This window comes from Ambystoma mexicanum (genome assembly GCF_040938575.1).
Source record: "Ambystoma mexicanum isolate Mex_15411 chromosome 12 unlocalized genomic scaffold, UKY_AmexF1_1 Mex_chr12_unloc.1, whole genome shotgun sequence".
Taxonomy (NCBI): Eukaryota; Metazoa; Chordata; class Amphibia; order Caudata; family Ambystomatidae; genus Ambystoma; species Ambystoma mexicanum.
Window position 1 is genome coordinate 330,535 of NW_027182322.1, and position 26,736 is coordinate 357,270.

At 49.1% G+C, this 26,736-nt stretch overlaps 5 non-coding genes across 5 annotated transcripts; all 5 read left to right on the top strand.

The window, feature by feature from the left end:
* Positions 1 to 1,672: 1,672 nt before the first annotated feature.
* Positions 1,673 to 1,755, top strand: TRNAL-CAG (transfer RNA leucine (anticodon CAG)). The gene has a single exon. It is a non-coding gene; the product is annotated as a tRNA-Leu (tRNA).
* Positions 1,756 to 7,380: 5,625 nt separating this feature from the next.
* On the top strand, positions 7,381 to 7,463 carry TRNAL-CAG (transfer RNA leucine (anticodon CAG)). The gene has a single exon. It is a non-coding gene; the product is annotated as a tRNA-Leu (tRNA).
* A 5,616-nt stretch (positions 7,464 to 13,079) lies between these two features.
* Positions 13,080 to 13,162, top strand: TRNAL-CAG (transfer RNA leucine (anticodon CAG)). Its single transcript has one exon. It is a non-coding gene; the product is annotated as a tRNA-Leu (tRNA).
* A 5,614-nt stretch (positions 13,163 to 18,776) lies between these two features.
* On the top strand, positions 18,777 to 18,859 carry TRNAL-CAG (transfer RNA leucine (anticodon CAG)). Its single transcript has one exon. It is a non-coding gene; the product is annotated as a tRNA-Leu (tRNA).
* Positions 18,860 to 24,474: 5,615 nt separating this feature from the next.
* TRNAL-CAG (transfer RNA leucine (anticodon CAG)) lies at positions 24,475 to 24,557 on the top strand. The gene has a single exon. It is a non-coding gene; the product is annotated as a tRNA-Leu (tRNA).
* Positions 24,558 to 26,736: the final 2,179 nt, after the last annotated feature.

The window sequence follows — 26,736 nt, forward strand, 5'->3', positions numbered from 1 at the left end:
CGTAACGAGTCTAACACATACAATGTACACAGGAGAAAAGCATTTTTAAAATATTTTTATCCTACGAAAACATAAATTGTTCGAATCAATGTTCCATTCTCATGGATTTGAAGTAGAAAAAAAAGGAAATCAATCCAATTCACCCCAGAAAACAAAAAAAGGAAATAAATCAAATTCACAGCAGTAAACAAAAAAAGGAAACAAATCAAATTCACCCCAGTAAACAAAAAAAGGAAATAAAATGCACCCAGTAAACAAAAAAAAGGAAATAAATCAAATTCACACCAGTAAAAAAATGAAATAAATCAAATTTACACCAGTAAACAAAAAAAGGAAATAAATCAAATTCACAGCAGTAAACAAAAAAAGGAAACAAATCAAATCCACCCCAGTAAACAAAAAAGGAAATAAAATGCACCCAGTAAACAAAAAAAGGAAATAAATCAAATTCACACCAGTAAAAAAATGAAATAAATCAAATTTACACCAGTAAACAAAAAAAGGAAATAAATACAATTCACCCCAGTAAACAAAAAAATGAAATAAATCCGATTCACACTGGCAAGTGTTTCAATGCAATGGGGGTGAAGGTGGTTCTGGTCACATGTCTTGCATTTGACAACCTTCAAATTGTAGGTGGCGTTACAATTACAAACAAATGTGTTTCGTGATCTAATGTCCGTCCCTCCCGCGTCTTTCTCGGGTGGATTACGTTTCCGTCTCATGGGGAACTTCAGCTGTCTTGAGTCAGCTTCACTTTCCAAGTGATTGTGCTTGTGACTGTAGAGGGCGCAGTGCTATATGTGTCTTCGTTTAATGCGCGTTTGTTTACTGCCTGTGTGCAGTTGATTAAAAAAAACACACAATGTACGGATGTCTGTATGGCGTGGTCCGGGTCCGTACTAGCCTACGCCTCCAGCACAGGTAGTCGATTAGGACAGACAGAATGGGGGAGCAAAGACAGAGGAGGAGGTTAATAGAGAAGGCAGAGGCCAGGGCTCCTCCGCGGCTGGGAACTGCATGACGAAGCTGTGAGCTAAGTACTAGAAACAACGACTTATCCCTTATCTTTCACTTATCAACATTACATTCAATCCCGTTTTCCTTATTATGGGGCAATAAGAGCGGTTAGCGTGTTTTACCTCAGTTCATTGGCAACCCTATTTGATGTATCTGATGTTTGGCTTTGGTGAAGTGTTATTGTTGCTTTTTACACATTGAAAATTTGAATAAAATAAATGCATATACGTGATAAAATAGGTTTCGGGAATCTCTTCCTGTTTCCAGACTGCAGCATTCAGTGGCGAGGAAAGCCATTCTCGGGCACTGGAACAAGCCCTGGCCTTGCCCACTGCCTCCTCCATCCACGCACATCCAAGATCAGCCACCTTTTAAGACTTAAAGTGGAACCCTCATGGAATATTTTATTTTGAAACATTTAAGACGTTATCAGTGGCCCCCTAGAGAAGACAGAAAGACGTGTAAAAAAATCCTAAATAACCCTAATCAGTAATAAATGTTCCTAATCAGGTGAATTGAACACATCTGATGTGTTCCTACGGGATTTCTGACCAAAAGATGATAACAAATACTAAAATAATTTTAGTATGTATCGAGCAGCACTGTCACGTATAGATGGCCATTATGAGTGAAGCAGTAGGAAGAGGAAGTAGTCAGGATGGCCGAGTGGTCTAAGGCGCTGCGTTCAGGTCGCAGTCTCCTCTGGAGGCGTGGGTTCGAATCCCACTTCTGACAAACCTTTTCACTAGTATCTACCCACAGATTACCTATAGACACTGAACTGAAATAAAGCTCTTATTTTAAAATGCGCGTTTGTTTTCTAGTCATCGAGGAACAAATACTAAACTAGTCAAAATAATCAGATTATCCCATGCTGTTTATACTTTACACAATGATGTCAGCGCTTTTTAACTATTTCAGTTGAAAGAGGCCTCAGTGCTCTAGGGGCCACCAGCAAAGGCCCCCATGTTGGCAGTCAGTAAGTAGTCTTATTGCACAGCAATGTTTGCCTTTCGTTTGGGACTTAAACTGTCAGAGCGCACATTGCAAGCTGCGTTTGTTGGAGCCCTTCAAGGCGTATCCTTGGGTCTCTGTGGTACCTTTTTTCTCTACACTAGCCCCTTGCTGATAAAGAAGGAGTAATCATGATGTGGCCCACAAGCAGGGAGCTGAAAAACGAGGTGTCCTTTTCAGCAAAAGTTTAATGTTAGACAGCTCCCATATAGATGCTCGTCTCCTGGTGTTCAACTGCTATTACACAGTGTAATTTACACTCCTGGCATAGGGCCAACCAGTGCTTTAAGTGAGAGGAGCAGGTGCACTCTAAATGGGGATGTGGCCTAAGTACAGTTGGGTGCTCTTAGGCCACATCCCATAACTTGAGCCCCTCCCCAATGGGTGTGCCCAGCCTCTACTTTTTATTCCAAATCACGAATTCCAAGCCATGCTGACAGTCTGCCTGTTGGAGTGGTCAGAGCCTGTGATTAAGAAACAAAAGGAGAGGTAGGGCACACCAAAGGTATGATACCACAGCACCCCCAGCTCCTCTTCTGTTTCTTAATGAGAGGAGCTAGCCTCTGCAGGCAGCCCTTTCATTTAAGGAGCCACAATGTTAAAGGGCTGCCTGTGGGTGTTGTTGACCCCCTACAGGCAACCCTTACGCCATGCAGCACCTTGAGTGAATGGGCTGCTTGCTGGAGGCTAGCTCTTCTGACTAAGAAACAAAAGGCGGGCTGGGCTGCCTAGCTTCTCCTTTTGTTTCTTAGTGAGGAGCCAACACCCAGCAGGCAGCCCTTTCATAGAGGTGTCAGATGGTTAAAGGACTGCCTGCAAGTGCCAATGTTTCTAATTAGAAAAAAGGAGAGGTGGCGGCCTCAGGCAGCCCTTTAACAATGCATCGCTTTTGCTAAAAGGACAGCCTGAAGGGTTGGCGTAACTGGGGATAGTTGGGGCTGAGCCCTAGCAGGACCCCGGCTTGCAAGCCCTATTTGGAGACTGCCGGGGCTCTGCATTGACTAGCCCCGGTCTACTTAAAGGCATGGGCCAACTAATTGGCTGGTAACAGACACCCATTTTATTGGGAAACAGTGTAGGGGAGGGACTTCCTCTTGGGGCTCTGCTAGAACACCAAATAACGGCTGCCAGTTTGAGCCTGATTGCACCTAGTGGGAGCTTTTCAGTAGGATACAGAGTGGGTGAACGGGTGATGAGGGAAGAGTAGCTTGTAAACCATGAGCTGCAGCAACTGTACAAGCACAGGAGAGAAAACATTGACATCAGTAATGGGTGCCAATGGATATCTGGCACACAACAAATAAACATGGCAAGTCAGTCATCATGTCACATCCATGAACTAAGTCACACACAATGCACACACACAGGCATCAGTCTATAGACTTGCAAATCATGCATGTAACTCATATGCCCACAACCCATCCAGTCCACACCTGCCATATCCAAGCAACTTACACCACACACACACACACCCTGCATGTGACCAACAAGCCATCGCTGCACCATCCAGCAATCAACACGCAATTGCTGCAATACATTGTCATACACAACAAATGTCGACCATTGCCATGAGACGCTGAACAGCTGCAACTCACAACACACACAAAACACAAAGAGGATGTGGCACTTGCAAACATGCATGCCACACATATGCCAAAGGGCATAATCCCCCTTGGGTACTCGACAGCATGATCCAGACGTCTCTTCCAGGCCAAGTACTGGGAGTGGAGTTCTGGGTAGAACCTCTGAAGTACCCGCAGCTGTGTCCGGTGGAAGCAGTGGCAGCCTGCGCAGTGCACCTCCACGGTGGGTTCCTTCCAGAGGGCTGCCAACAACTTGATATGGCTGTGGGTCTTGAGGTCATCCCAACATTTTCTCACCCGGTCCCTGGTGCGGGCTGCCACCCCCTTCGTATTGATGGCAGTCTTGATCTCATCCCAGATCCTCAGCCTTGCGTCGCAGCCCAGCTGCGTCCCTGGATTGTAGAGGGCATCATAGGCATCCAGGACCAGATACACCATGATGCCAACTTCGATATCGGAGAAGTTGGGTGCCCTCTGCTTTGATGTGGGGGTGCTGCCCTCACCAGATGATGCAGATGTCGCAAACATGGCACCCCCGGGGCAGTTATGGGCGTCCTGCGTCCTGCATGAGTGTCAGGGAGCAACAGTGGTCTTTGCAGAGGTGCAAGTCCCTGAAAGTACAGTGGAGGTGGTTGCAGGGGCAATACAGGATTGCAGGCAAAAGTGTGGCAGCTGGCACAAGAAGACAGTGCAGGTTGCAGGCAGGCACTCAGACCCGAGCATGCAGCAGCACTGTAGTGGGGAATGTGGCAAAGCAGGGCCTGAAGAGGCAAGACAAGCAGCAGTGTGGGCAGGGGGTACCGTAATGTGTGTCAAGCAACCGCAATTGCCACCAGCACAGTAAAGGCCCTTGTCTCGTGATGGGATTAAACGTACATTACACACTTCGAGCCCTTCTCTGCGCACCTAGGCAGAACACTACGCGTTCACGTCATTGACGAATCTATAGAAGTCACGTGACACGCATCGTATCGCGTACCCATTTTCTTTTGGAGGGGATTTTCCTCTGCGCATAATCGTGTGTATTTTTATTTTTGCAGACACTAACGGTGAGTCACGTATGCATTATTCATACTCTGGGTGCCCCTGTGTATCGCTTATCCCCATTCTTAACATTACAGTAGCTTACGTGTGCTTCGTGTATGCATTTTATGTGTTGCTGGGTGACACAGCGTACCGCATAACGCTTTTACTTTTCACGTGAGCTACCGAGGGGTCACGTACACGCATTTTTGATATTTGGGGTGCCTGTGGGTTACGCATCCCATTTATTTCTCCCCCAGGGGTAATATAGCATCTTGCTGGACCATACTAGTACGTTTTACATTACGTACCCTGCCCCCTGGATCCAATTGCCCAGGACAATTGCTTGCTGCACCTCCCATTGTACAAATCACTCTGTGCCATGAGTGGGAAGGCCACAAGAGGGAAGGGTGGCAGAGCTGGCCGAGGTGACCAGGGTCGGGGATGTGCAGGGTGAGCTATGCCTCCCACCCAACAGGGTCAGGGAGCTGCAGGTGATGCTGATGTCCCCAGCACCGAGGGTTAGGGAGCTGCAGGGCTTGCTGCTGTCCCCACCATCCAGGATCATGAAGCTGCAGGGGCAGCTGCAGTCCCCACCACCCAGGCTCATGGACCAGCAGCCATGGCTGTGGTTGTCACAGCCCAGATCCACAGAGACGCAGGGGCAGAAGTTGTCCGTGCGTCCAAGGGGAAGGGACGTCCAGTTAAAGGACCTGGCACCAGCACCCTGTACGGGTACCTTCAGGGGCAACTACTGTCCCAGCATCAGTGGGTGATGCCATGGTCCAGGCCACTAGTGCTCCAGCCCCTAATGACCTCAGTGGTCCCAGCCACACAGGGTCTGCATGACCATCCAAGAATGCAAAGCGTGCAGTAGCAGAACAGGCTCAATCCCAATGCACTGAACAGGAGACCGCCACGTTGAGGAAGAGGAGTTTCCATGATGATGAAATCCAGATCCTCATGGACTATGTGTGCCTACACTACCGTGACATGCTCACGCAGCCAGGGAGCACACACACGCCTGCTCAGCGTATGGTCCACTGGCAGCGAGTCACGGATAGCATCAACGCCTTGGGCAATGAGAGGCACACCGCTCAGGAGGTCGTGAAGCAGTGAAATACCCCCAACTATGGCAGTTGTCCTCTGAAAGGACCCAGTGGCCAAACAATGCAGTACATTGAGTACCTTTAACAAGGGGCTCACTGCTTGGGAGGAAAGGGTGGGTGATGTAAGGTCATCTTCCCACTTCATGACCAGGTCTAATATGATATGAGGTGGAAACCTATACCTGGCATAAACCTGGACATCAAGCATCCCAAAAAGACTGTTCCTGGGTAGTAAAATCCGGACCCTGCCCATCCTCCTCCTCCTGCGGTATCCCAAGATCACTGCTGCAAGAAATGTACATTCATCGTAGTTGTATAAGCACGTTTGTTGTTTGCGCTGCCATTTTTTGCTTTTGTTCTACTGCGCAGTGACGCCTCCACCAGGTTTCGCGTAGAGTACGTGTTTCCGGATTTGTGCATCTTTTTCCACGCGCCGGAGAGTCCTGTTCAATTCCATGAATACAGGATATTAGCGCGTATGGGCGTTGCGAGGATTTTACTGTGGTACTTCCCTCGTTATGCCCACATTTTCGCTTGTTGTTCCCCCTTTAATGTGTTCCACCTCCTTTTTAGGTGACTGCGCAAGACGGTACGCCCCTTCGCTGGGAGTCTTGCGCAAGGCGTTCGTAGTGTTGCAGTGATGTGTTGGACCCGCACGGATTCCTCGCAAGTCTCTGGTAAGCCCCACGCATTGTGTTCCATGAATACACAAACAGCCGCTTGCGCGCGATTTCGCGCGCAAGCACCCTATTTTCCGCGCAATTCATTCTATGAATCGGGCCCATTGACAAAATGTACGTATGTCTGTCTGACTCCCACCGGGCCTGGTAAATTGCTCTGGTGTGGTCCAGGTCTGTACTAATCTAAGCCTCCAGCAGAGGTAGGCGACTAGGACAGACAGAATGGGGGAGCAAAGACAGAGGAGGAGGTTAATACTGAAGGCAGATGCTGGGGACTATATGGCGAAGCTGTGAGGTGCAGATAAAAGTAGAAACAACGACTTATCCCTTATCTGTCACTTATCGACATTACATTCAATCCTGCTTTCCTTAAAATGGGGTAATAAGAACTGCTAGCGTGTTCTACCTTAATTCACCCCCAACCCTATTTGAATTATCTGCTGTTTGGCTTTGGTGAAGTTTTATTTTCGCTGTTTTTACACATTGAACATTTGAATAAAATAAATGCATATAAGTAAACTTACACATAATAAAATAGATTTCAGGTATCTCTTCCTGTTTCCAGACTGCAGCATTCCGCGGCGAGGAAAGACATTCCCGGGCACTGAAAGAAGCCCTGGCCTTGCCCACAGCCTCCTCCATCCACGCACATCCAAGAACAGCCACCTTTTAAGACTTAAAGTGGAACCCTCATGGAATATTTTATTTTGAAACATTTAAGACGTTATCAGTGGCCCCCTAGAGAAGACAGAAAGACGTGTAAAAAAATCCTAAATAACCCTAATCAGTAATAAATGTTCCTAATCAGGTGAATTGAACACATCTGATGTGTTCCTACGGGATTTCTGACCAAAAGATGATAACAAATACTAAAATAATTTTAGTATGTATCAAGCAGCACTGTCACGTATAGATGGCCATTATGAGTGAAGCATTAGGAAAAAGGAAGTAGTCAGGATGGCCGAGTGGTCTAAGGCGCTGCGTTCAGGTCGCAGTCTCCTCTGGAGGCGTGGGTTCGAATCCCACTTCTGACAACCTTTTCTGTAGTATAGATTACCTATAGACACTGAACTGAAATAAAGCTCTTATTTTAAAATGCGCGTTTGTTTTCTAGTCATCGAGGAAAAAATACTAAACTAGTCGAAATAATCAGATTATCCCATGCTGTTTATACTTTACACAATGATGTCAGCGCTTTTTAACTATTTCAGTTGAAAGAGGCCTCAGTGCTCTAGGGGCCACCAGCAACGGCCCCCATGTTGGCAGTCAGTAAGTAGACTTATTGCACAGCAATGTTTGCCTTTCGTTTGGGACTTAAAATGTCAGTGCGCACATTGCAAGCTGCGTTTGTTGGAGCCCTTCAAGGCGTATCCTTGGGTCTCTGTGGTACCTTTTTTCTCTACACTAGCCCCTTGCTGATAAAGAAGGAGTAATCATGATGTGGCCCACAAGCAGGGAGCTGAAAAACGAGGTGTCCTTTTCAGCAAAAGTTTAATGTTAGACAGCTCCCATATAGATGCTCGTCTCCTGGTGATCAACTGCTATTACACAGTGTAATTTACACTCCTGGCATAGGGCCAACCAGTGCTTTAAGTGAGAGGAGCAGGTGCACTCTAAATGGGGATGTGACCTAAGTACAGTTGGGTGCTCTTAGGCCACATCCCATAACTTGAGCCCCTCCCCAATGGGTGTGCCCAGCCTCTACTTTTTATTCCAAATCACGAATTCCAAGCCATGCTGACAGTCTGCCTGTTGGAGGGGTCAGAGCCTGTGATTAAGAAACAAAAGGAGAGGTAGGGCACACCAAAGGTATGATTCCACAGCACCCCCAGCTCCTCTTCTGTTTCTTAATGAGAGGAGCTAGCCTCTGCAGGCAGCCCTTTCAATTAAGGAGCCACGATGTTAAAGGGCTGCCTGTGGGTGTTGTTGACCCCCTACAGGCAACCCTTACGCCATGCAGCACCTTGAGTGAATGGGCTGCTTGCTGGAGGCTAGCTCTTCTGACTAAGAAACAAAAGGCGGGCTGGGCTGCCTAACTTCTCCTTTTGTTTCTTAGTGAGGAGCCAACACCCAGCAGGCAGCCCTTTCATCGAGGTGTCGGATGGTTAAAGGACTGCCTGCAAGTGCCAATGTTTCTAATTAGAAAAAAGGAGAGGTGACGGCCTCAGGCAGCCCTTTAACAATGCATCGCTTTTGCTAAAAGGGCAGCCTGAAGGGTTGGCGTAACTGGGGATAGTTGGGGCTGAGCCCTAGCAGGACCCCGGCTTGCAAGCCCTATTTGGAGACTGCCGGGGCTCTGCATTGACTAGCCCCGGTCTACTTAAAGGCATGGGCCAACTAATTGGCTGGTAACAGACACCCATTTTATTGGGAAACAGTGTAGGGGAGGGACTTCCTCTTGGGGCTCTGCTAGAACACCAAATAACGGCTGCCAGTTTGAGCCTGATTGCACCTAGTGGGAGCTTTTCAGTAGGATACAGAGTGGGTGAACGGGTGATGAGGGAAGAGTAGCTTGTAAACCATGAGCTGCAGCAACTGTACAAGCACAGGAGAGAAACATTGACATCAGTAATGGGTGCCAATGGATATCTGGCACACAACAAATAAACATGGCAAGTCAGTCATCATGTCACATCCATGAACTAAGTCACACACAATGCACACACATAGGCATCAGTCAATAGACTTGCAAATCATGCATGTAACTCATATGCCCACAACCCATCCAGTCCACACCTGCCATATCCAAGCAACTTACACCACACACACACACACCCTGCATGTGACCAACAAGCCATCGCTGCACCATCCAGCAATCAACACGCAATTGCTGCAATACATTGTCATACACAACAAATGTCGACCATTGCCATGAGACGCTGAACAGCTGCAACTCACAACACACACAAAACACAAAGAGGATGTGGCATTTGCAAACATGCATGCCACACAAATGCCAAAGGGCATAAACCCCTTGGGTACTCGACAGCGTGATCCAGACGTCTCTTCCAGGCCAAGTACTGGGAGTGGAGTTCTGGGTAGAACCTCTGAAGTACCCGCAGCTGTGTCCGGTGGAAGCAGTGGCAGCTTGCGCAGTGCACCTCCACAGTGGGTTCCTTCCAGAGGGCTGCCAACAACTTGATATGGCTGTGGGTCTTGAGGTCATCCCAACATTTTCTCACCCGGTCCCTGGTGCGGGCTGCCACCCCTTTCGTATTGATGGCAGTCTTGATCTCATCCCAGATCCTCAGCCTTGCGTCGCAGCCCAGCTGCGTCCCTGGATTGTAGAGGGCATCATAGGCATCCAGGACCAGATACACCATGATGCCAACTTCGATATCGGAGAAGTTGGGTGCCCTCTGCTTTGATGTGGGGGTGCTGCCCTCACCAGATGATGCAGATGTCGCAAACATGGAACCCCCGGGGCAGGTATGGGCTTCCTGCGTCCTGCATGAGTGTCAGGGAGCAACAGTGGTCTTTGCAGAGGTGCAAGTCCCTGAAAGTACAGTGGAGGTGGTTGCAGGGGCAACACGGGATTGCAGGCAAAAGTGTGGCAGCTGGCACAAGAAGACAGTGCAGGTTGCAGGCAGGCACTCAGACCTGAGCATGCACCAGCACTGTAGTGGGGAATGTGGCAAAGCAGGGCCTGAAGAGGCAAGACAAGCAGCAGTGTGGGCAGGAGGTACCGTAATGTGCGTCAAGCAACCGCAATTGCCACCAGCACAGTAAAGGCCCTTGTCTCGTGATGGGATTAAACGTACATTACACACTTCGAGCCCTTCTCTGCGCACCTAGGCAGAACACTACGCGTTCACGTCATTGACGAATCTATAGAAGTCACGTGACACGCATCGTATCGCATACCCATTTTCTTTTGGAGGGGATTTTCCTCTGCGCATAATCGTGTGTATTTTTATTTTTGCAGACACTAACGGTGAGTCACGTATGCATTATTCATACTCTGGGTGCCCCTGTGTATCGCGTATCCCCATTCTTAACATTACAGTAGCTTACGTGTGCTTCCGTATGCATTTTTTGTGTTGCTGGGTGACACAGCGTACCGCATAACGCTTTTACTTTTCACGTGAGCTACCGAGGGGTCATGTACACGCATTTTGGATATTTGGGGTGCCTGTGGGTTACGCATCCAATTTATGTCTTCCCCAGGGGTAATATAGCATCTTGCTGGACCATACTAGTACGTTTTACATCACGTACCCTGCCCCCTGGCTCCAATTGCCCAGGACAATTGCTTGCTGCACCTCCCATTGTACAAATCACTCTGTGCCATGAGTGGGAAGGCCACAAGAGGGAAGGGTGGCAGAGCTGGCCGAGGTGACCAGGGTCGGGGATGTGCAGGGTGAGCAATGCCTCCCACCCAACAGGGTCAGGGAGCTGAAGGTGATGCTGATGTCCCCAGCACCGAGGGTCAGGGAGCTGCAGGGCTTGCTGCTGTCCCCACCATCCAGGATCATGAAGCTGCAGGGGCAGCTCCAGTCCCCACCACCCAGGCTCATGGACCAGCAGCCATGGCTGTGGTTGTCACAGCCCAGATCCACAGAGACGCAGGGGCAGAAGTTGTCCGTGCGTCCAAGGGGAAGGGACGTCCAGTTAAAGGACCTGGCACCAGCACCCTGTACGGGTACCTTCAGGGGCAACTACTGTCCCAGCATCAGTGGGTGATGCCATGGTCCAGGCGATTAGTGCTCCAGCCCCTAATGACCTCAGTGGTCCCGGCCACACAGGGTCTGCATGACCATCCAAGAATGCAAAGCGTGCAGTAGCGGAACAGGCTCAATCCCAATGCACTGAACAGGAGACCGCCACGTCGAGGAGGAGGAGCTTCCATGATGATGAAATCCAGATCCTCATGGACTATGTGTGCCTACACTACCGTGACATGCTCACGCAGCCAGGGAGCACACACACGCCTGCTCAGCGTATGGTCCACTGGCAGCGAGTCACGGATAGCATCAACGCCTTGGGCAATGAGAGGCACACCGCTCAGGAGGTCGTGAAGCAGTGAAATACCCCCAACTATGGCAGTTGTCCTCTGAAAGGACCCAGTGGCCAAACAATGCAGTACATTGAGTACCTTTAACAAGGGGCTCACTGCTTGGGAGGAAAGGGTGGGTGATGTAAGGTCATCTTCCCACTTCATGACCAGGTCTAATATGATATGAGGTGGAAACCTATACCTGGCATAAACCTGGACATCAAGCATCCCAAAAAGACTGTTCCTGGGTAGTAAAATCCGGACCCTGCCCATCCTCCTCCTCCTGCGGTGTCCCAAGATCACTGCTGCAAGAAATGTACATTCATCGTAGCTGTATAAGCACGTTTGTTGTTTGGGCTGCCTTTTTTTGCTTTTGTTCTACTGCGCAGTGACGCCTCCACCAGGTTTCGCGTAGAGTACGTGTTTCCGGATTTGTGCGTCTTTTTCCACGCGCCGGAGAGCCCTGTTCAATTCCATGAATACGGGATATTAGCGCGTATGGGCGTTGCGAGGATTTTACTGTGGTACTTCCCTCGTTATGCCCACATTTTCGCTTGTTGTTCCCCCTTTAATGTGTTCCACCTCCTTTTTAGGTGACTGCGCAAGACGGTACGCCCCTTCGCTGGGAGTCTTGCGCAAGGCGTTCGTAGTGTTGCAGTGATGTGTTGGACCCGCACGGATTCCTCGCAAGTCTCTGGTAAGCCCCACACATTGTGTTCCATGAATACACAAACAGCCGCTTGCGCGCGATTTCGCGCGCAAGCACCCTATTTTCCGCGCAATTCATTCTATGAATCGGGCCCATTGACAAAATGTACGTATGTCTGTCTGACTCCCACCGGGTCTGGTAAATTGCTCTGGTGTGGTCCAGGTCTGTACTAATCTAAGCCTCCAGCAGAGATAGGCGACTAGGACAGACAGAATGGGGGAGCAAAGACAGAGGAGGAGGTTAATACTGAAGGCAGATGCTGGGGACTACATGGCGAAGCTGTGAGGTGCAGATAAAAGTAGAAACAACGACTTATCCCTTATCTGTCACTTATCGACATTACATTCAATCCTGCTTTCCTTAAAATGGGGTAATAAGAACTGCTAGCGTGTTCTACCTTAATTCACCCCCAACCCTATTTGAATTATCTGCTGTTTGGCTTTGGTGAAAAGTTTTATTTTCGCTGTTTTTACACATTGAATATTTGAATAAAATAAATGCATATAAGTAAACTTACACATAATAAAATAGATTTCAGGTATCTCTTCCTGTTTCCAGACTGCAGCATTCCGTGGCGAGGAAAGACATTCCCGGGCACTGAAAGAAGCCCTGGCCTTGCCCACAGCCTCCTCCATCCACGCACATCCAAGAACAGCCACCTTTTAAGACTTAAAGTGGAACCCTCATGGAATATTTTATTTTGAAACATTTAAGACGTTATCAGTGGCCCCCTAGAGAAGACAGAAAGACGTGTAAAAAAAATCCTAAATAACCCTAATCAGTAATAAATGTTCCTAATCAGGTGAATTGAACACATCTGATGTGTTCCTACGGGATTTCTGACCAAAAGATGATAACAAATACTAAAATAATTTTAGTATGTTTCAAGCAGCACTGTCACGTATAGATGGCCATTATGAGTGAAGCATTAGGAAAAAGGAAGTAGTCAGGATGGCCGAGTGGTCTAAGGCGCTGCGTTCAGGTCGCAGTCTCCTCTGGAGGCGTGGGTTCGAATCCCACTTCTGACAACCTTTTCTGTAGTATAGATTACCTATAGACACTGAACTGAAATAAAGCTCTTATTTTAAAATGCGCGTTTGTTTTCTAGTCATCGAGGAAAAAATACTAAACTAGTCGAAATAATCAGATTATCCCATGCTGTTTATACTTTACACAATGATGTCAGCGCTTTTTAACTATTTCAGTTGAAAGAGGCCTCAGTGCTCTAGGGGCCACCAGCAACGGCCCCCATGTTGGCAGTCAGTAAGTAGACTTATTGCACAGCAATGTTTGCCTTTCGTTTGGGACTTAAAATGTCAGTGCGCACATTGCAAGCTGCGTTTGTTGGAGCCCTTCAAGGCGTATCCTTGGGTCTCTGTGGTACCTTTTTTCTCTACACTAGCCCCTTGCTGATAAAGAAGGAGTAATCATGATGTGGCCCACAAGCAGGGAGCTGAAAAACGAGGTGTCCTTTTCAGCAAAAGTTTAATGTTAGACAGCTCCCATATAGATGCTCGTCTCCTGGTGATCAACTGCTATTACACAGTGTAATTTACACTCCTGGCATAGGGCCAACCAGTGCTTTAAGTGAGAGGAGCAGGTGCACTCTAAATGGGGATGTGACCTAAGTACAGTTGGGTGCTCTTAGGCCACATCCCATAACTTGAGCCCCTCCCCAATGGGTGTGCCCAGCCTCTACTTTTTATTCCAAATCACGAATTCCAAGCCATGCTGACAGTCTGCCTGTTGGAGGGGTCAGAGCCTGTGATTAAGAAACAAAAGGAGAGGTAGGGCACACCAAAGGTATGATTCCACAGCACCCCCAGCTCCTCTTCTGTTTCTTAATGAGAGGAGCTAGCCTCTGCAGGCAGCCCTTTCAATTAAGGAGCCACGATGTTAAAGGGCTGCCTGTGGGTGTTGTTGACCCCCTACAGGCAACCCTTACGCCATGCAGCACCTTGAGTGAATGGGCTGCTTGCTGGAGGCTAGCTCTTCTGACTAAGAAACAAAAGGCGGGCTGGGCTGCCTAACTTCTCCTTTTGTTTCTTAGTGAGGAGCCAACACCCAGCAGGCAGCCCTTTCATCGAGGTGTCGGATGGTTAAAGGACTGCCTGCAAGTGCCAATGTTTCTAATTAGAAAAAAGGAGAGGTGACGGCCTCAGGCAGCCCTTTAACAATGCATCGCTTTTGCTAAAAGGGCAGCCTGAAGGGTTGGCGTAACTGGGGATAGTTGGGGCTGAGCCCTAGCAGGACCCCGGCTTGCAAGCCCTATTTGGAGACTGCCGGGGCTCTGCATTGACTAGCCCCGGTCTACTTAAAGGCATGGGCCAACTAATTGGCTGGTAACAGACACCCATTTTATTGGGAAACAGTGTAGGGGAGGGACTTCCTCTTGGGGCTCTGCTAGAACACCAAATAACGGCTGCCAGTTTGAGCCTGATTGCACCTAGTGGGAGCTTTTCAGTAGGATACAGAGTGGGTGAACGGGTGATGAGGGAAGAGTAGCTTGTAAACCATGAGCTGCAGCAACTGTACAAGCACAGGAGAGAAACATTGACATCAGTAATGGGTGCCAATGGATATCTGGCACACAACAAATAAACATGGCAAGTCAGTCATCATGTCACATCCATGAACTAAGTCACACACAATGCACACACACAGGCATCAGTCAATAGACTTGCAAATCATGCATGTAACTCATATGCCCACAACCCATCCAGTCCACACCTGCCATATCCAAGCAACTTACACCACACACACACACACCCTGCATGTGACCAACAAGCCATCGCTGCACCATCCAGCAATCAACACGCAATTGCTGCAATACATTGTCATACACAACAAATGTCGACCATTGCCATGAGACGCTGAACAGCTGCAACTCACAACACACACAAAACACAAAGAGGATGTGGCATTTGCAAACATGCATGCCACACAAATGCCAAAGGGCATAAACCCCTTGGGTACTCGACAGCGTGATCCAGACGTCTCTTCCAGGCCAAGTACTGGGAGTGGAGTTCTGGGTAGAACCTCTGAAGTACCCGCAGCTGTGTCCGGTGGAAGCAGTGGCAGCTTGCGCAGTGCACCTCCACAGTGGGTTCCTTCCAGAGGGCTGCCAACAACTTGATATGGCTGTGGGTCTTGAGGTCATCCCAACATTTTCTCACCCGGTCCCTGGTGCGGGCTGCCACCCCTTTCGTATTGATGGCAGTCTTGATCTCATCCCAGATCCTCAGCCTTGCGTCGCAGCCCAGCTGCGTCCCTGGATTGTAGAGGGCATCATAGGCATCCAGGACCAGATACACCATGATGCCAACTTCGATATCGGAGAAGTTGGGTGCCCTCTGCTTTGATGTGGGGGTGCTGCCCTCACCAGATGATGCAGATGTCGCAAACATGGAACCCCCGGGGCAGGTATGGGCTTCCTGCGTCCTGCATGAGTGTCAGGGAGCAACAGTGGTCTTTGCAGAGGTGCAAGTCCCTGAAAGTACAGTGGAGGTGGTTGCAGGGGCAACACGGGATTGCAGGCAAAAGTGTGGCAGCTGGCACAAGAAGACAGTGCAGGTTGCAGGCAGGCACTCAGACCTGAGCATGCACCAGCACTGTAGTGGGGAATGTGGCAAAGCAGGGCCTGAAGAGGCAAGACAAGCAGCAGTGTGGGCAGGAGGTACCGTAATGTGCGTCAAGCAACCGCAATTGCCACCAGCACAGTAAAGGCCCTTGTCTCGTGATGGGATTAAACGTACATTACACACTTCGAGCCCTTCTCTGCGCACCTAGGCAGAACACTACGCGTTCACGTCATTGACGAATCTATAGAAGTCACGTGACACGCATCGTATCGCATACCCATTTTCTTTTGGAGGGGATTTTCCTCTGCGCATAATCGTGTGTATTTTTATTTTTGCAGACACTAACGGTGAGTCACGTATGCATTATTCATACTCTGGGTGCCCCTGTGTATCGCGTATCCCCATTCTTAACATTACAGTAGCTTACGTGTGCTTCCGTATGCATTTTTTGTGTTGCTGGGTGACACAGCGTACCGCATAACGCTTTTACTTTTCACGTGAGCTACCGAGGGGTCATGTACACGCATTTTGGATATTTGGGGTGCCTGTGGGTTACGCATCCAATTTATGTCTTCCCCAGGGGTAATATAGCATCTTGCTGGACCATACTAGTACGTTTTACATCACGTACCCTGCCCCCTGGCTCCAATTGCCCAGGACAATTGCTTGCTGCACCTCCCATTGTACAAATCACTCTGTGCCATGAGTGGGAAGGCCACAAGAGGGAAGGGTGGCAGAGCTGGCCGAGGTGACCAGGGTCGGGGATGTGCAGGGTGAGCTATGCCTCCCACCCAACAGGGTCAGGGAGCTGAAGGTGATGCTGATGTCCCCAGCACCGAGGGTCAGGGAGCTGCAGGGCTTGCTGCTGTCCCCACCATCCAGGATCATGAAGCTGCAGGGGCAGCTCCAGTCCCCACCACCCAGGCTCATGGACCAGCAGCCATGGCTGTGGTTGTCACAGCCCAGATCCACAGAGACGCAGGGGCAGAAGTTGTCCGTGCGTCCAAGGGGAAGGGACGTCCAGTTAAAGGACCTGGCACCAGCACCCTGTACGGGTACCTTCAGGGGCAACTACTGTCCCAGCATCAGTGGGTGATGCCATGGTCCAGGCCATTAGTGCTCCAGCCCCTAATGACCTCAGTGGTCCCGGCCACACAGGGTCTGCATGACCATCCAAGAATGCAAAGCGTGCAGTAGCGGAACAGGCTCAATCCCAATGCACTGAACAGGAGACCGCCACGTCGAGGAGGAGGAGCTTCCATGATGATGAAATCCAGATCCTCATGGACTATGTGTGCCTACACTACCGTGACATGCTCACGCAGCCAGGGAGCACACACACGCCTGCTCAGCGTATGTCCACTGGCAGCGAGTCACGGATAGCATCAACGCCTTGGGCAATGAGAGGCACACCGCTCAGGAGGTCGTGAAGCAGTGAAATACCCCCAACTATGGCAGTTGTCCTCTGAAAGGACCCAGTGGCCAAACAATGCAGTACATTGAGTACCTTTAACAAGGGGCTCACTGCTTGGGAGGAAAGGGTGGGTGATGTAAGGTCATCTTCCCACTTCATGACCAGGTCTAATATGATATGAGGTGGAAACCTATACCTGGCATAAACCTGGACATCAAGCATCCCAAAAAGACTGTTCCTGGGTAGTAAAATCCGGACCCTGCCCATCCTCCTCCTCCTGCGGTGTCCCAAGATCACTGCTGCAAGAAATGTACATTCATCGTAGCTGTATAAGCACGTTTGTTGTTTGGGCTGCCTTTTTTTGCTTTTGTTCTACTGCGCAGTGACGCCTCCACCAGGTTTCGCGTAGAGTACGTGTTTCCGGATTTGTGCGTCTTTTTCCACGCGCCGGAGAGCCCTGTTCAATTCCATGAATACGGGATATTAGCGCGTATGGGCGTTGCGAGGATTTTACTGTGGTACTTCCCTCGTTATGCCCACATTTTCGCTTGTTGTTCCCCCTTTAATGTGTTCCACCTCCTTTTTAGGTGACTGCGCAAGACGGTACGCCCCTTCGCTGGGAGTCTTGCGCAAGGCGTTCGTAGTGTTGCAGTGATGTGTTGGACCCGCACGGATTCCTCGCAAGTCTCTGGTAAGCCCCACACATTGTGTTCCATGAATACACAAACAGCCGCTTGCGCGCGATTTCGCGCGCAAGCACCCTATTTTCCGCGCAATTCATTCTATGAATCGGGCCCATTGACAAAATGTACGTATGTCTGTCTGACTCCCACCGGGTCTGGTAAATTGCTCTGGTGTGGTCCAGGTCTGTACTAATCTAAGCCTCCAGCAGAGGTAGGCGACTAGGACAGACAGAATGGGGGAGCAAAGACAGAGGAGGAGGTTAATACTGAAGGCAGATGCTGGGGACTACATGGCGAAGCTGTGAGGTGCAGATAAAAGTAGAAACAACGACTTATCCCTTATCTGTCACTTATCGACATTACATTCAATCCTGCTTTCCTTAAAATGGGGTAATAAGAACTGCTAGCGTGTTCTACCTTAATTCACCCCCAACCCTATTTGAATTATCTGCTGTTTGGCTTTGGTGAAAAGTTTTATTTTCGCTGTTTTTACACATTGAATATTTGAATAAAATAAATGCATATAAGTAAACTTACACATAATAAAATAGATTTCAGGTATCTCTTCCTGTTTCCAGACTGCAGCATTCCGTGGCGAGGAAAGACATTCCCGGGCACTGAAAGAAGCCCTGGCCTTGCCCACAGCCTCCTCCATCCACGCACATCCAAGAACAGCCACCTTTTAAGACTTAAAGTGGAACCCTCATGGAATATTTTATTTTGAAACATTTAAGACGTTATCAGTGGCCCCCTAGAGAAGACAGAAAGACGTGTAAAAAAAATCCTAAATAACCCTAATCAGTAATAAATGTTCCTAATCAGGTGAATTGAACACATCTGATGTGTTCCTACGGGATTTCTGACCAAAAGATGATAACAAATACTAAAATAATTTTAGTATGTATCAAGCAGCACTGTCACGTATAGATGGCCATTATGAGTGAAGCATTAGGAAAAGGAAGTAGTCAGGATGGCCGAGTGGTCTAAGGCGCTGCGTTCAGGTCGCAGTCTCCTCTGGAGGCGTGGGTTCGAATCCCACTTCTGACAACCTTTTCTGTAGTATAGATTACCTATAGACACTGAACTGAAATAAAGCTCTTATTTTAAAATGCGCGTTTGTTTTCTAGTCATCGAGGAAAAAATACTAAACTAGTCGAAATAATCAGATTATCCCATGCTGTTTATACTTTACACAATGATGTCAGCGCTTTTTAACTATTTCAGTTGAAAGAGGCCTCAGTGCTCTAGGGGCCACCAGCAACGGCCCCCATGTTGGCAGTCAGTAAGTAGACTTATTGCACAGCAATGTTTGCCTTTCGTTTGGGACTTAAAATGTCAGTGCGCACATTGCAAGCTGCGTTTGTTGGAGCCCTTCAAGGCGTATCCTTGGGTCTCTGTGGTACCTTTTTTCTCTACACTAGCCCCTTGCTGATAAAGAAGGAGTAATCATGATGTGGCCCACAAGCAGGGAGCTGAAAAACGAGGTGTCCTTTTCAGCAAAAGTTTAATGTTAGACAGCTCCCATATAGATGCTCGTCTCCTGGTGATCAACTGCTATTACACAGTGTAATTTACACTCCTGGCATAGGGCCAACCAGTGCTTTAAGTGAGAGGAGCAGGTGCACTCTAAATGGGGATGTGACCTAAGTACAGTTGGGTGCTCTTAGGCCACATCCCATAACTTGAGCCCCTCCCCAATGGGTGTGCCCAGCCTCTACTTTTTATTCCAAATCACGAATTCCAAGCCATGCTGACAGTCTGCCTGTTGGAGGGGTCAGAGCCTGTGATTAAGAAACAAAAGGAGAGGTAGGGCACACCAAAGGTATGATTCCACAGCACCCCCAGCTCCTCTTCTGTTTCTTAATGAGAGGAGCTAGCCTCTGCAGGCAGCCCTTTCAATTAAGGAGCCACGATGTTAAAGGGCTGCCTGTGGGTGTTGTTGACCCCCTACAGGCAACCCTTACGCCATGCAGCACCTTGAGTGAATGGGCTGCTTGCTGGAGGCTAGCTCTTCTGACTAAGAAACAAAAGGCGGGCTGGGCTGCCTAACTTCTCCTTTTGTTTCTTAGTGAGGAGCCAACACCCAGCAGGCAGCCCTTTCATCGAGGTGTCGGATGGTTAAAGGACTGCCTGCAAGTGCCAATGTTTCTAATTAGAAAAAAGGAGAGGTGACGGCCTCAGGCAGCCCTTTAACAATGCATCGCTTTTGCTAAAAGGGCAGCCTGAAGGGTTGGCGTAACTGGGGATAGTTGGGGCTGAGCCCTAGCAGGACCCCGGCTTGCAAGCCCTATTTGGAGACTGCCGGGGCTCTGCATTGACTAGCCCCGGTCTACTTAAAGGCATGGGCCAACTAATTGGCTGGTAACAGACACCCATTTTATTGGGAAACAGTGTAGGGGAGGGACTTCCTCTTGGGGCTCTGCTAGAACACCAAATAACGGCTGCCAGTTTGAGCCTGATTGCACCTAGTGGGAGCTTTTCAGTAGGATACAGAGTGGGTGAACGGGTGATGAGGGAAGAGTAGCTTGTAAACCATGAGCTGCAGCAACTGTACAAGCACAGGAGAGAAACATTGACATCAGTAATGGGTGCCAATGGATATCTGGCACACAACAAATAAACATGGCAAGTCAGTCATCATGTCACATCCATGAACTAAGTCACACACAATGCACACACACAGGCATCAGTCAATAGACTTGCAAATCATGCATGTAACTCATATGCCCACAACCCATCCAGTCCACACCTGCCATATCCAAGCAACTTACACCACACACACACACACCCTGCATGTGACCAACAAGCCATCGCTGCACCATCCAGCAATCAACACGCAATTGCTGCAATACATTGTCATACACAACAAATGTCGACCATTGCCATGAGACGCTGAACAGCTGCAACTCACAACACACACAAAACACAAAGAGGATGTGGCATTTGCAAACATGCATGCCACACAAATGCCAAAGGGCATAAACCCCTTGGGTACTCGACAGCGTGATCCAGACGTCTCTTCCAGGCCAAGTACTGGGAGTGGAGTTCTGGGTAGAACCTCTGAAGTACCCGCAGCTGTGTCCTGTGGAAGCAGTGGCAGCTTGCGCAGTGCACCTCCACAGTGGGTTCCTTCCAGAGGGCTGCCAACAACTTGATATGGCTGTGGGTCTTGAGGTCATCCCAACATTTTCTCACCCGGTCCCTGGTGCGGGCTGCCACCCCTTTCGTATTGATGGCAGTCTTGATCTCATCCCAGATCCTCAGCCTTGCGTCGCAGCCCAGCTGCGTCCCTGGATTGTAGAGGGCATCATAGGCATCCAGGACCAGATACACCATGATGCCAACTTCGATATCGGAGAAGTTGGGTGCCCTCTGCTTTGATGTGGGGGTGCTGCCCTCACCAGATGATGCAGATGTCGCAAACATGGAACCCCCGGGGCAGGTATGGGCTTCCTGCGTCCTGCATGAGTGTCAGGGAGCAACAGTGGTCTTTGCAGAGGTGCAAGTCCCTGAAAGTACAGTGGAGGTGGTTGCAGGGGCAACACGGGATTGCAGGCAAAAGTGTGGCAGCTGGCACAAGAAGACAGTGCAGGTTGCAGGCAGGCACTCAGACCTGAGCATGCACCAGCACTGTAGTGGGGAATGTGGCAAAGCAGGGCCTGAAGAGGCAAGACAAGCAGCAGTGTGGGCAGGAGGTACCGTAATGTGCGTCAAGCAACCGCAATTGCCACCAGCACAGTAAAGGCCCTTGTCTCGTGATGGGATTAAACGTACATTACACACTTCGAGCCCTTCTCTGCGCACCTAGGCAGAACACTACGCGTTCACGTCATTGACGAATCTATAGAAGTCACGTGACACGCATCGTATCGCATACCCATTTTCTTTTGGAGGGGATTTTCCTCTGCGCATAATCGTGTGTATTTTTATTTTTGCAGACACTAACGGTGAGTCACGTATGCATTATTCATACTCTGGGTGCCCCTGTGTATCGCGTATCCCCATTCTTAACATTACAGTAGCTTACGTGTGCTTCCGTATGCATTTTTTGTGTTGCTGGGTGACACAGCGTACCGCATAACGCTTTTACTTTTCACGTGAGCTACCGAGGGGTCATGTACACGCATTTTGGATATTTGGGGTGCCTGTGGGTTACGCATCCAATTTATGTCTTCCCCAGGGGTAATATAGCATCTTGCTGGACCATACTAGTACGTTTTACATCACGTACCCTGCCCCCTGGCTCCAATTGCCCAGGACAATTGCTTGCTGCACCTCCCATTGTACAAATCACTCTGTGCCATGAGTGGGAAGGCCACAAGAGGGAAGGGTGGCAGAGCTGGCCGAGGTGACCAGGGTCGGGGATGTGCAGGGTGAGCTATGCCTCCCACCCAACAGGGTCAGGGAGCTGAAGGTGATGCTGATGTCCCCAGCACCGAGGGTCAGGGAGCTGCAGGGCTTGCTGCTGTCCCCACCATCCAGGATCATGAAGCTGCAGGGGCAGCTCCAGTCCCCACCACCCAGGCTCATGGACCAGCAGCCATGGCTGTGGTTGTCACAGCCCAGATCCACAGAGACGCAGGGGCAGAAGTTGTCCGTGCGTCCAAGGGGAAGGGACGTCCAGTTAAAGGACCTGGCACCAGCACCCTGTACGGGTACCTTCAGGGGCAACTACTGTCCCAGCATCAGTGGGTGATGCCATGGTCCAGGCCATTAGTGCTCCAGCCCCTAATGACCTCAGTGGTCCCAGCCACACAGGGTCTGCATGACCATCCAAGAATGCAAAGCGTGCAGTAGCGGAACAGGCTCAATCCCAATGCACTGAACAGGAGACCGCCACGTCGAGGAGGAGGAGCTTCCATGATGATGAAATCCAGATCCTCATGGACTATGTGTGCCTACACTACCGTGACATGCTCACGCAGCCAGGGAGCACACACACGCCTGCTCAGCGTATGGTCCACTGGCAGCGAGTCACGGATAGCATCAACGCCTTGGGCAATGAGAGGCACACCGCTCAGGAGGTCGTGAAGCAGTGAAATACCCCCAACTATGGCAGTTGTCCTCTGAAAGGACCCAGTGGCCAAACAATGCAGTACATTGAGTACCTTTAACAAGGGGCTCACTGCTTGGGAGGAAAGGGTGGGTGATGTAAGGTCATCTTCCCACTTCATGACCAGGTCTAATATGATATGAGGTGGAAACCTATACCTGGCATAAACCTGGACATCAAGCATCCCAAAAAGACTGTTCCTGGGTAGTAAAATCCGGACCCTGCCCATCCTCCTCCTCCTGCGGTGTCCCAAGATCACTGCTGCAAGAAATGTACATTCATCGTAGCTGTATAAGCACGTTTGTTGTTTGGGCTGCCTTTTTTTGCTTTTGTTCTACTGCGCAGTGACGCCTCCACCAGGTTTCGCGTAGAGTACGTGTTTCCGGATTTGTGCGTCTTTTTCCACGCGCCGGAGAGCCCTGTTCAATTCCATGAATACGGGATATTAGCGCGTATGGGCGTTGCGAGGATTTTACTGTGGTACTTCCCTCGTTATGCCCACATTTTCGCTTGTTGTTCCCCCTTTAATGTGTTCCACCTCCTTTTTAGGTGACTGCGCAAGACGGTACGCCCCTTCGCTGGGAGTCTTGCGCAAGGCGTTCGTAGTGTTGCAGTGATGTGTTGGACCCGCACGGATTCCTCGCAAGTCTCTGGTAAGCCCCACACATTGTGTTCCATGAATACACAAACAGCCGCTTGCGCGCGATTTCGCGCGCAAGCACCCTATTTTCCGCGCAATTCATTCTATGAATCGGGCCCATTGACAAAATGTACGTATGTCTGTCTGACTCCCACCGGGTCTGGTAAATTGCTCTGGTGTGGTCCAGGTCTGTACTAATCTAAGCCTCCAGCAGAGGTAGGCGACTAGGACAGACAGAATGGGGGAGCAAAGACAGAGGAGGAGGTTAATACTGAAGGCAGATGCTGGGGACTACATGGCGAAGCTGTGAGGTGCAGATAAAAGTAGAAACAACGACTTATCCCTTATCTGTCACTTATCGACATTACATTCAATCCTGCTTTCCTTAAAATGGGGTAATAAGAACTGCTAGCGTGTTCTACCTTAATTCACCCCCAACCCTATTTGAATTATCTGCTGTTTGGCTTTGGTGAAAAGTTTTATTTTCGCTGTTTTTACACATTGAATATTTGAATAAAATAAATGCATATAAGTAAACTTACACATAATAAAATAGATTTCAGGTATCTCTTCCTGTTTCCAGACTGCAGCATTCCGTGGCGAGGAAAGACATTCCCGGGCACTGAAAGAAGCCCTGGCCTTGCCCACAGCCTCCTCCATCCACGCACATCCAAGAACAGCCACCTTTTAAGACTTAAAGTGGAACCCTCATGGAATATTTTATTTTGAAACATTTAAGACGTTATCAGTGGCCCCCTAGAGAAGACAGAAAGACGTGTAAAAAAAATCCTAAATAACCCTAATCAGTAATAAATGTTCCTAATCAGGTGAATTGAACACATCTGATGTGTTCCTACGGGATTTCTGACCAAAAGATGATAACAAATACTAAAACAATTTTAGTATGTATCAAGCAGCACTGTCACGTATAGATGGCCATTATGAGTGAAGCAGTAGGAAGAGGGAGTCATCAGGATGGCCGAGTGGTCTAAGGCGCTGCGTTCAGGTCGCAGTCTCCTCTGGAGGCGTGGGTTCGAATCCCACTTCCGACAAACCTTTTCTGTAGTATAGATTACCTATAGACACTGAACTGAAATAAAGCTCTTATTTTAAAATGCGCGTTTGTTTTCTAGTCATCGAGGAAAAAATACTAAACTAGTCGAAATAATCAGATTATCCCATGCTGTTTATACTTTACACAATGATGTCAGCGCTTTTTAACTATTTCAGTTGAAAGAGGCCTCAGTGCTCTAGGGGCCACCAGCAACGGCCCCCATGTTGGCAGTCAGTAAGTAGACTTATTGCACAGCAAGGTTTGCCTTTCGTTTGGGACTTAAAATGTCAGTGCGCACATTGCAAGCTGCGTTTGTTGGAGCCCTTCAAGGCGTATCCTTGGGTCTCTGTGGTACCTTTTTTCTCTACACTAGCCCCTTGCTGATAAAGAAGGAGTAATCATGATGTGGCCCACAAGCAGGGAGCTGAAAAACGAGGTGTCCTTTTCAGCAAAAGTTTAATGTTAGACAGCTCCCATATAGATGCTCGCAGTGCTTTAAGTGGGGTAAAAAATTGAGGGGGGGCCCTCGTTTGGGGGCGTGGCTTCCATTGCGAGCGTGGCCTAAAAGTGCACAAATCATAGCAAGGTGCGCAAACAAATATATAAATGTATTTGAGCATTTAAATATTTGTTTGCGTACTACTATGGTTTGTGATTTTTCAAGCCTTCTTTTATATACATAGCAATGTTACATATTTCTATGTTTATACAAGGTGGCTTGTAAGTGCACAAACCATAGTAAGTTACGCACATTTGTGTGCTTACCTTACTATGGTTTCTGTACTTTTCAAGCTGCCTTTTAAAAACATAGACATTTGTAACATATGTCTATGTTTATAAAAGACGGCTTGAAACGTAGCCATCTTTTATAAAGCGTTGAGGACGGACAAAACCCAAGGTGGCTTTGTCCGTCGACAAAGCTATATAAAAGATGCCTTGAATTGTGTACGATTCAAGCCGTCTGTTATAAACATAGAAATATGTCTACGTTTATAAAAGATGGCTTAAACGTACACAGTTGAAGGCATCTTTTATAAAACCTTGCCAAAGCAGAAAGGCGCCTCGGGCTCAGTGATCTCTGCTTAGAGCAGAGATCACAGAGCCCGAGGTGTCTTTCACCCTCTGCGAACCCGCGGGCTCCGTGACGGAGCCCCTGGGTTCGCTGAGGGTCAGTGACCTGGCGAGGGAAAGCTAAGGGACTCTAGCTTCCTCTGATGGCCCCTCAGATGAGGGGTCATCAGAGAAAGTTACAGTGACTGACGGAAGTGCCAGCCAGTCACAGCAACGCTGTGCCTGGCTGGCACTTCTGTCAGCTTGCCTGACGTTAAAGTGGCGGGCGCATCTCCCGTCGCGGCTGCGGTCGCGGCGGGATAATGCATCCTGCCATGGCGTGGTGAGGCCGGGGGGCCCCGGCCCACTTAAAGCACTGGATGCTCGTCTCCTGGTGATCAACTGCTATTACACAGTGTAATTTACACTCCTGGCATAGGGCCAACCAGTGCTTTAAGTGAGAGGAGCAGGTGCACTCTAAATGGGGATGTGACCTAAGTACAGTTGGGTGCTCTTAGGCCACATCCCATAACTTGAGCCCCTCCCCAATGGGTGTGCCCAGCCTCTACTTTTTATTCCAAATCACGAATTCCAAGCCATGCTGACAGTCTGCCTGTTGGAGGGGTCAGAGCCTGTGATTAAGAAACAAAAGGAGAGGTAGGGCACACCAAAGGTATGATTCCACAGCACCCCCAGCTCCTCTTCTGTTTCTTAATGAGAGGAGCTAGCCTCTGCAGGCAGCCCTTTCAATTAAGGAGCCACGATGTTAAAGGGCTGCCTGTGGGTGTTGTTGACCCCCTACAGGCAACCCTTACGCCATGCAGCACCTTGAGTGAATGGGCTGCTTGCTGGAGGCTAGCTCTTCTGACTAAGAAACAAAAGGCGGGCTGGGCTGCCTAACTTCTCCTTTTGTTTCTTAGTGAGGAGCCAACACCCAGCAGGCAGCCCTTTCATCGAGGTGTCGGATGGTTAAAGGACTGCCTGCAAGTGCCAATGTTTCTAATTAGAAAAAAGGAGAGGTGACGGCCTCAGGCAGCCCTTTAACAATGCATCGCTTTTGCTAAAAGGGCAGCCTGAAGGGTTGGCGTAACTGGGGATAGTTGGGGCTGAGCCCTAGCAGGACCCCG